This window comes from Homalodisca vitripennis, chromosome 3, assembly GCF_021130785.1.
Source record: "Homalodisca vitripennis isolate AUS2020 chromosome 3, UT_GWSS_2.1, whole genome shotgun sequence".
Lineage (NCBI taxonomy): Eukaryota > Metazoa > Arthropoda > Insecta > Hemiptera > Cicadellidae > Homalodisca > Homalodisca vitripennis.
The window spans coordinates 58671043-58681579 of record NC_060209.1 but is presented as its reverse complement, the minus strand read 5'-3'; the positions used below and the strand labels follow the sequence as shown (position 1 = coordinate 58681579).

The 10537-nt window shown below is 34.2% G+C and overlaps 1 protein-coding gene across 4 annotated transcripts in view; it reads left to right on the top strand.

Moving 5' to 3' along the window:
- The first annotated feature begins 279 nt into the window (after positions 1 to 279).
- Positions 280 to 10537, top strand: part of LOC124356941 (PIH1 domain-containing protein 1-like) — a 28044-nt gene continuing 17786 nt past the window's right edge. The window contains exon 1 of one of the 4 annotated variants that reach the window (XM_046808266.1): positions 280 to 485. The gene's annotated coding sequence lies outside the window, so the exon portion shown is untranslated. Of the gene's footprint in view, positions 543 to 10537 lie in introns of all 4 variants that reach the window. The other 3 variants (XM_046808265.1, XM_046808262.1, XM_046808263.1) reach the window with 3 other exon arrangements.

The window sequence follows — 10537 nt, the reverse complement described above, 5'->3', positions numbered from 1 at the left end:
GCATAATGTTTCATTATTGATTTTTTATACGAGGTTCAATTAAATTTTTTGTTTGATAAAACCTATACTGCTAACATAATAAAAATGTATTCACTAAACCTCCATTTTTATACTCCACTTTGCATAATACATTACCACTGATTTGTGGTGGATTTTAATATAGCATTACTTCCCATTATTGAAACACTTCTGTCCTGTTTCAGATTATATTGGCTGTAAAACTTCCCTAAACTTTGTTGATAATCAGCTGTTGAATGTTGTTGGTACTCGTCTCTCAGTTCTCAGTTTGTTTGTAGTGAGTAGAGTAAACAATAACAAACTCTATGACGGAGTGACAGACTAGTGTTTAACATAAAATTAATATACCAGTAAAGCGAGTTTGACTGTATTCTATAGTTTGTATTTAATAGTAGTTTAAATTGTTACATTTATGAACATGAATATTAAATAGCAGTAAGGATTTATTTCATAACTTACAATACCTAGTAAGTTGACTTAACCACATTTCTGTACATAGTACATATATTTTGTTTTATTTAAATGTAAGTTGTTATTTACTTATCTCAAATCTATGTAATATTTTTTAACAATTTCCATTTCCTCAGCTTACAAACCATTTTTTCAGAATAAATTAATAACATAGTTTAAATTATCTGTAATTTTGGATTTTTTTCTTAAAAAATTATGGTTAGGTTATGTGATTTTTAATACTAGTTTAGGTCTGATAAGACGGATATTGTGAAAAGTTACTGATAGAATACTATCTCTAGGGAGTTACTGATAGAATACTATCTCTAGGGATGTTTTTCGTTCTTTTACAAGAGTGCAGACCAGTAACGAGGATTGCCAGAGGCATTAGTTACAGAATGTTTAAGTACTAGGTTCCTTTCTCATGGACGGTTTAAATTTTAAGGCAATCTAGACTTTGTTTTTTTTATTGCAATCCTATTGGCTTTCAAATCATTTCCAATTTGAAAAATTGACAAGTAATGTGAAGAGTGTAAAGTAAATATTGACAATATTAACAGGTAGGGTACAATAAGTGGACCCGGTTTTTTATATCGAAATTGGCAAACGATATTACTTAATCATAACCATCGATATAATCAATCGATACTGATTAATTATTTTGAACTATTAACTTAAATAATCTATATCAACAGCTGTAAACACTCTAAAATAATACATGTAGGATAATATTTCAATTTTACATAAGTAATTCTGATTATTAAACATAACAGTCAATTTTAGAAAACTACATTACGTTGCTTTTTCGTGGCTTCAACATGTTGGACTCGTACTGAAAAACCCATTATGTGAAATTTGTGGGAAAGAAACAACTGTAACTGTGAGAGGAGCAAATATGGTCGTCTTCAGTTTTCTTAATTTTGATTATAATAATTTGTTTGATCACTGTAAATATTAAATTCATATTTTAATTTAAAACATATGATTGTTATTGAGGACTATAGGTACTTTTATATCGATTGACAGTCTAGGATTTGAGATGCAAATATTAGGTATCAATGACTATATTCTTCGATATAAAAAACCGGGTCCTCTTATCGTACCCTACCCATATTAACATAGCTTATGTTAAAAGAAATTGGAAAATTTTATTGCTTATTGTCAGGTAGAATTTTATTTTAGGTTACAGGTGTCTGAGCAATTATTGGATCAACTTAAATTTCTTTCATATTTAAGTATGATCCTTATGAAAATTAAGTATCCAAAAGCCATTGTTAGCCTTGCCGAGTGATAAGAAGGTTAGCCTAACACATTCATTGCTGCCTGAATATGTATAATGTGTAGACTTTTTCCGTGTGCTGCACTCTTCATTTATTTATATATATATATATACTAGCAGTTACCCATGGCCTCACACGCAATTTTGTAGGTTTTGTGTCTGTATGAGCACTTCTGGTTCGAGTGAATTATATTTCTGATGCTAATGTTGAGTGTGCCTTCTTCCCACGATCAAGAAATATGTTAAAAAGTGTATATTTATGGTCATTGTAATTCACTTCAATGTTAGTATTTTTGTTCGATTGCTGATTTTGCCTCTTTTATCATCAAGAAAATATACATATAGATACTCAGCTCTGATAACCCTACTTTTGTCAAAAGACAACTAATTTAGGTATGACAACAGTTTTTAAACGTAAAGTAAAGGTTAGGCTACATTGTCTCATATCTGCACTGCTAACAGTTACCCGCAGTTATCTGCATGCAATTTAGTAGGTGTTTCATGTGTATGACCACTGCTGGTTCGAGTGAATTTTATTTCCAACGCCAATGTTGAGTTTGCCTTGTTGCCATGATCAAGAAAATAGTCAAAATGTTAATATTTATGGCCATTGTAATTTACTTTGTTAGATATTAACATTTTCTTTTACATCTAATACTTAATGTTTCATTAAAATGTACAGCTAATAGTTCATTAACAATGACACTACGTGTTTGTTTCTTTATAAACTGAAAAATATTGTTAATATTTTAGGACATTTAGAGGTGGAATTAGTATATTAATTCAAAAGCACAGTTTAGTGAACTTTCATGTAGCGTAGTTTTTTCCAACTGTTACAAAGAGTGTCTTCGCTGTCAAATTCTGACCATTGTATGTTGTGGGGCATTTTGTAAGATAGAATAGTACTTATCTAATCACTGAAATCTAAAACGGCATTAGAATTATTTGTACTTACCATAAATGTAAACAAATTGAAAATAATAAACAACGTTTACACAGAACAGTTGGTTAAATTAGAATTGCCCTTCCAATTATATTTCACAACTTATAGAGACCTAGGTGGGATTTTGTTGCTATTTTAAAGACCAGTGGGGCAAAATAAGACTAGGCCTATATTCTTCCCAGAGACCCTAAGAATGTGCATATTAAATTTCAACACAATCAGTTGAATACCTTATGTGTGAAAGCAAATAAAACAAACAAAGGCACTTTCTCATTTATGATATTGTTAGATTTGGATTTTTTATACAGTTTTGAGTAACTGTAACAAAAATAAAATCATCTGTTGCAACAGTTGTAAAATGTAAGGTATTACAAAAATCAAGTTAATTTTACCAACACACTATAATTTAAATAATGTTTAATAAATAATGAAAATTACTTGATGATGGTCATTACTGTTCATATTTATACATTGAATTATTGATGATTTTAAATCTTTGGTATACTGGGTGTCCTAAATTATAAAAATTATTAAAAGACGCATGCTACAAGTACATGTACTTTATTATTAAGTGATTTGAGTTACACTCAAGCTTTAAGTTCAACCAAAATTTATTTTAAAGACAAAATACATCACAACTTAGCGTCTTCAAATACTGTTTGTCTATTTAATATATGTAACTATCTCGTAATTACAGTTTATAATGTGGAGGCGCTTAGAAAATTTGTATCTTTTATCTTCTAATTTTAATTTGTAACTGCTTAAATTTGTAAATCCAAACCATTCTCGAATCCACCTGAAGACACACAAAAATTTTTAATTAAAATGGTCCAACCATGTAGGAGTTCCAGTGACATACACACACACACAAGATATTTATTTATTATATGTATATTTATTTATACATGCTGAAAGCGCACTTGTGCGTCCATATTTATTTCACCATGGCTACTAAAATACGACTTTGAATATTCTATTATTAGTCTGTTTAGGCTACAGTTAATTGCAACTGATAACATCTTTCCTCATTCATGTAATTTTGTTCTCTTATGAAAATTTTGTACGGATTCCCGTCACGGACCGAAATGTGTCAGAAATATATATTTTAGGAAATACACTTAGTTTGGCTCATGATAAGTTAAAAAACATATTATAATTTAATATTTACACTAAAATATATGTACAACAAATCCTAGAATCGAAATCTGGCACTTATTTGTGATACTCTGTAAAACATGGGTTGATTTTCAGCTTGGTTCTCATCACGTATGTCAGCTTCATTACCAATAACATTACAGGTATCAGGTATGAAAACCTTTAAACCTAAGTCATTTTGCAGCTCTTCCAAAATAAATTTTCAGTGTTTGGCCAATATATTCAAATTCATCTTCAAGTCTTGTTCTGGCACATATTCATTTTCGTTTTCTGAATAAAAATCTTCATTCAGATCCGTTTATGACCAGGAGAGACAGCCAAACTCCTTCTAAAAACTGACTCCAGATATGAGAGGGAGAGACAGCCAAACTCCCAGTAAAAAACTGACTCCAAAAGAGACACTTCCACCTATGACAGGCAAAATACGAGAAGATCAAGAATCTTTAGATGACTTTTTCATGAAGTATATAGATTACTACAAAGACATTATTCAACACCAAAAACCATCAGCCTCATTAAGTCACGCTGAAACCCCAATGTTTGAAGGGACCTCAATTCCAGCCCTAGTAGTTACCAGTACTCAGAGTACCAGGAGGACAACAGACAGTATTATTATTTACCCAAAACAGAAAGAGCAAGACAACAAACTCAAAACTCCATCTCCACAAGACAAAATGCAGAATTAACAATCTTTCATCAAAATGCTGACCGGTTTCCAATAAAATTGACATAATGAATCACTTCCTCAGCACTACTAATCCAGACATTGTAATTATCACAGAACATGGGCTCAAAAGGACAAATTTAGAAACTACTTACCTACAGGGCTATACACTCATTGAAAGTTTTTGTTGAGTACACCACCAAAAAGGAGGAGTAGCAATTTTGTTGAAAGATGATATTAAAAACTATGCAACCGGTCTGGGAGGAAATAAATACAGTCAAGAGCTTGTCTGTGAGCTGTCTGCAATAACATTAACATTGAAAAAACTCCTCTCTACATTATGGGAATCTACAGACCAAATAATTTTGACGAAGCATTAGAAATTTTATCAACCACCCTTGACTCTATATGTACATTGAATAGCCCAACGGTAATTAGGGGTAACATCAATATTGACTGTCTTGAGACCAGCAAAAACAACAAAAAACTCCAAGACACACTTAAGTCTCACAACATCACAAGACTTAACCTACCACATATACGAGTCACCCCACACAGTGCAGCTTCCATAGATATGGTCTGCTATAATCAGCTTCCTCGCGAATCAATAGTTACTGTTATCAACACCTTTATCTCTGACCACACAGGACAACTTGTGAAACTAAAAAACTTTAAAAACTATATACCTTACCAAATTATACACAACAGACATCTCACTGACAGAAACCTGGCACTTCTTAATAATCTGTTGAAAAAAGAAGGCTGGAATGACGTACTTGGCTCTCCATCAGCAGAAGTCTCCTATAATAAATTTTTAGAAATCATGACATACAACATGGACTTGGCATGTCCTTATACTCATACCCGCTTTAAGAGGAAAAAAAGACAACATATTAAATATGACCAAGAAACAAAATACAAGCTTGAAAAATTTCTATAGCTTAAGAAGAATACCTGCTAACTGGTACAGAAGAAAACAAAGCTACTGCAACAGAAAAAAAGAGGACCTACGACCTTCACCTCAAGGCTCAAAGAAAACATCTGACATCCAAGTTCATTAATGATGCTGACAACAAAAGCAGAGCTATATGGAATGTTATAAACCAAGAAAGGTACAAAAATAACAGTACAAATGAACCAATAAAACTTAAAAACGACAGTACACTGACATCAGACCCCATGATAGTAGCAGAACAATTCAACGAATTTTTTGCAATTATCGCCAACAATACTCATTTGCTCAAGCTATCTATGATGGAATGCCTGTAAACCGCCTCCCAGGCTGAAAATAAATGGTACTCTTGCTCTTTGGCCGAAAACTCAAAATGAAGTAAGAACAACCATAATGCTTATCAAATTGAAAAATGCAACTGACTTTGATGACATTTCTACAAAACTGATAAAGACCGGCATTGAGCCACTAATATGCCCACTAACAGATATAATCAATAAATCATTTCCACAAGGTATTTTTCCATCAAAATTAAAATCAGCAAAAGTCTATCCAATGTTCAAAAAAGGAGACCCAACTCAAAACAGTAACTATCAGCCAATCTCCTTGCTCCCTGTAGTATCCAAAATTATTGAGAAAATTGTACTGTTACGTCTTCTAGACCATCTCAATAAAAACAAACTGCTACCAAGCAATCAACATAGTTTTGTTGAGGGTAAATCTACGACAACAGCCCTGGCAAGCATTGCTGAATATCTAATGTCAGCTTTAGACGTGAGAGATACAATAACTGCAATATTCCTGGACTTCACTAAGGCTTTTGACTGTTTGAGTCATGACTTGCTTCTCAAAAAACTAGAAGACCAAAGGATCAGAGGAACATCAAAGTCAAAATGTTCTTTATTCATATACATCAAGTACAGAGATAGTGTCAAAAATTAATAAACCTAATTGGACATCAAACATTTAGAGTAGAATATTAATGTCCAGGATTGGTCATTTGGTAAAATTCTTCAAGTGTGTAGATGGCCTGGTGTGAGAGCAGTTTATGGAGTTCAGTCTTTAGCTTTTTCCCCTTTGTTCTTATTTCTATCGGTAGACAGTTGCTCAGCTTTCTTCCTATTTAGGATGGTTTTTTTTCATACTGTGCTAAGTGGTGAATGGGCAGTGGATACATAGTTGAGTTGCGGGTGTTGTAGTAGTGCAGGTCTTCAAGCCTTGATAGGTTTTCTCTTTCAATATATAAAATAACTTCTTGTATGTAGAGAGCGGTCACTGTCAAGATCTTTAATGTTGCAAAGACCTCTCTGCAGCTTTCCCAGAAATGAAGGTTTGCAAGGATTCTTATTGCTTTTTTTTGAAGGATTAGAATTCTGGTCATGTTAGCATTTGATGTCCCTCCCCATACAGCTAGACCGTATCTTATATGTGCCTCAAATAGATCAAAATAGGCAGTACGTGCTGTAGTCAGATCACCAATTTCTTTAACCTGTTTGAGTGCATATAGGCTTGAGTTAAGTCTATTGCATAGCTGGTCAATATGGGGTGTCCAGGATAAGCTTGAGTCAATTGTAATTCCGAGGAATTTGGTTTGTTCAACCAAGTTAACTTCTGGTGAGCAATTAATTTGTCCTGTTCTTCTCCCAAACCCTAATTGGGTAGTTTTAGAGGGGTTAACCACTAAGTCATTTCCATCACAATATTGATATGCCATGTTGACCGCAATAAAAGCATTTACACTAAGGTTTTCAGGTGTATTGTTGTCAAGGATTAAGGTTGTATCGTCAGCGTACATCAAAGTTTTAGTATATTCATGTAAGTATTCTGGAAGGTCATTAGTAAAAAGAATAAAAAGCACTGGACCCAGCACGGATCCCTGTGGGACACCTCTATGTATAGGATGGGGTTGTGATCGGAATGCTTTAGTCAACCCTTTTTCAGTAGACTTTAGTTCGACTATTTGACTTCTGTCTTTGAGGTAGCTTTCAAACCATTTCAGAGCTGTTTCTGTTACACCAAGTGCTTTTAGTTTCTTCTGTATGAGGTCATGACCCAGGCAGTCGAAAGCCTTGCTCAAATCCAAGAAGATAGCTGTAGTCAGGTTGCCTTTTTCTATGCTGTCAGTCACTGATTCTATCAAGCTAATCATTGCTGTAGTTGTTGACTTGCCATTGACGAAGCCATGCTGAGAGCTGCTTAACAGGTTGTTCAACCTGTAATGTTCTAATAGCCTGACGAGAACAATTTTCTCACAAAGTTTTGAGACAGTTGGTAGTAATGAAATGGGTCTGTAATTACTTAATTCTGATTTACTGCCAGCCTTAAATTTAGGATAGATTTTTGATATTGTCAGTGCTGAGGGAAAGTGTCCTTCGTTGAAAGATTTATTGAAGATATCAGTAAGGGGATAGATAAGTTCTTCTGCGCAGTGCTTTAGTATTTTTGTGGATATGTCATCAATACCGGCTGAGTTTTTCGATTTAAAGTTTTTAATAATTAATCTTAATTCCTCTTGAGTTGTGGGTCTTAATGAACTAAGTTCATTAATTTGAGTGCCTATGCATTCAGCTGGTTCGACTGGTTTTCTATGAGACTTTTTACTAAGGTTAATTGTGTTTTTTGCCATGTTGGCAAAGTAGTTATTGAATTGTTCAGCGACTATAGATGTATCTTCAATAAGCTTTCCATCAATGGTTAGTTTTAGTCCAGGTGAGCAGTTTTGTTTTTTTGATCGGACAGTATTTATTGTTTCCCAGATTGTTTTAGATTTGTTCTCTGAGTTGGAAATTTTACTAGCAATAGCTTGGCTTCTGAGAGTTTTCAGTTTTTGGTCATAGGTTTTTTTGAGATCCATTGCTTTGTTTTTATCCTCAAGATTTCCTGTAGTTTCATACTCGTTAAGGTGAGTTAGGAATTCATTCTTGAGCACTAGTGCTTCTGCATCAGCGAAGTGCTTTAGTGTTCTCTTTTTGCTACCAGCTGTCATAAGGGGACATGCAGCATCTAAGGCAGCTGTCACTAGCTTTCTAAAGCTGTTGTAGGCTTCTTCTGAGTTCAAAGAAGCATACACAGTTTCCCATTTTTCGTTTGTTAGCAAACCTTTCAGTTCATGTAAGTTTCTACTCCCAATAGCTCTATGCACTGATTTAGGCAAACTTGTTCTCTTCAGGTTGGTAATAGTGCACATCTGGGCAGTGTGGTCAGAGAGCCCAGTAAGAAGAACTATTGTGTCAAGTGCATCAATGGTGCTATTTGATACAATCCAGTCTATAGATGACTTAGATGTAGGAGTGATTCTTGTAGCTGGCAAGTTGACTCTCTGAACATTGTGGTAAGCAAGCATTTCATTTAGTTTTGTAGTATTTCTGTCTGGGTTGAGTATGTCGACATTTATATCACCCATTATTAAAAGAGGTTTGTTCTCAATTTTTTTGTCGTCTATTAGATGAGATAATGTAGCCATTGCAACATCCAGATTACTGTCTGGCAATCTGTACGTACCCATAATATAAGTAATATAATTGTTGAGATTGATCTTCATAAGTGCGACCTCACATACAAGTTCTTGGCAGTATTGAGACACATCAATTTCTTCAACGTGATTTTGGAGTGCATTGTCTACAAAAATAGCTACTCCTCCAAGCCTGTGGTTAGCACGGCTGTAGTGGGTAACTAGGATATAGCCGGGTAACCATTGTATGGACTCTATCTGATTTTGTCTGAGGCCATGCTCTGTTAAGATGATGACATCGGGCTTTTTCAACTCAGCTAAGTGAAGGAGGCGATTTGATTTATTTACTAGCCCTCTTATATTTTGGTGCAGGACTGCAAGTTTTCCTTTTATTGAGTTTTTTGTCTCCCTTTCCTTGAAATGTTCGATTCTAAAAAAGGAGCCTCTTCTTCGTCACTGCTATTAAGATCTGTAATTGTTTCTCTGCTTTTGTGATTACTGGTGATAATTTGCTTATAGTAGTCAATATTTTTGTCAAAGAATTCCTCTATAGTTTCATTGTGTGGTCTTGGTTTTGAATTTTCAGGGGGGTGAAGTGATCCCAACTTCAAAGGAGGCGGCTGCTTACTTTTATGGTTAGGTTCTATTTTAGAATTATGTTGTTTTTGATGGTTAATTTTACTTTTTGCAACTTGCAGTGACACACTAAATTGATTTTTCCCCTTTAATACTTTGTGTTTATTCTTTTTGTTGGTGGTAGTAAGGCTTCTAGAGGGTGTCATCTGGACACGCTCCAAAGTAGGAGAAGCTTCTCTAAATTTGTTGTTTGCCAAAGTTGCTGCCTGGCTTTGGTCAAGGATTTTTCCAGTACATTCCTTGACCATAAGTTCCAGTTGCTCCTGTCTGTTTTTTAATTGTGCTATGTCCAGCAAAAGAGCAGAGGAACTAAATAGTGTGCCAGTATGTGGAGCATTTGTTGGAGGCTGATCAGGTGTAGGGGTTGTTTGTGTCTCAGCGTCTACATATTCTTGAGAAGAGGATGCTCTGCAGTGACCTTCCCGTCTCTTTAGCAGCATAGATTTCTCTAACTCCCTTTTTTTAGTACTAGCTCATTGATAATCTCCTGTCATGTTCTTCAAAAGTGTATTGGATGTCTAAATTAAGCTTTTTCTGGTTGTCAAGTTGTACTTCCAGTTCAGATATCTTTTGAAGAAGATTTTCAATTTTCCTCAGGTAGCTTTATTCCTCAGTACTCATTTCTTCTATTTTTGCTTCAGCACTGGTGAGTTTGGATTCTAGAAGTGCAAGTTTTCCTTCTAGCAACTGGTTTTTTTCTGATAGAGCAGCGCCAATTTTTGCAGCCATTTCCAATTTATCTTCGTTTTTATCATTTTTTACTAAAAGTTCATTTTCAAGCAAACTATCTTCTAAGATTTTTATTGATTTGTTTAAATTGTCATAATCATTTTGAATAGTATATGAACTCAGAGGATTCTCCTTTGTATTGCAATTGGGTTCTATCTGAGTTAAAGTATTTTCTAGCTGTAAAGAATTCACTCCATGATGTTTTACCGCTTCAATAGTAATGTCAATAGATTTGCACTTATTACATTGCCAAGATTCAA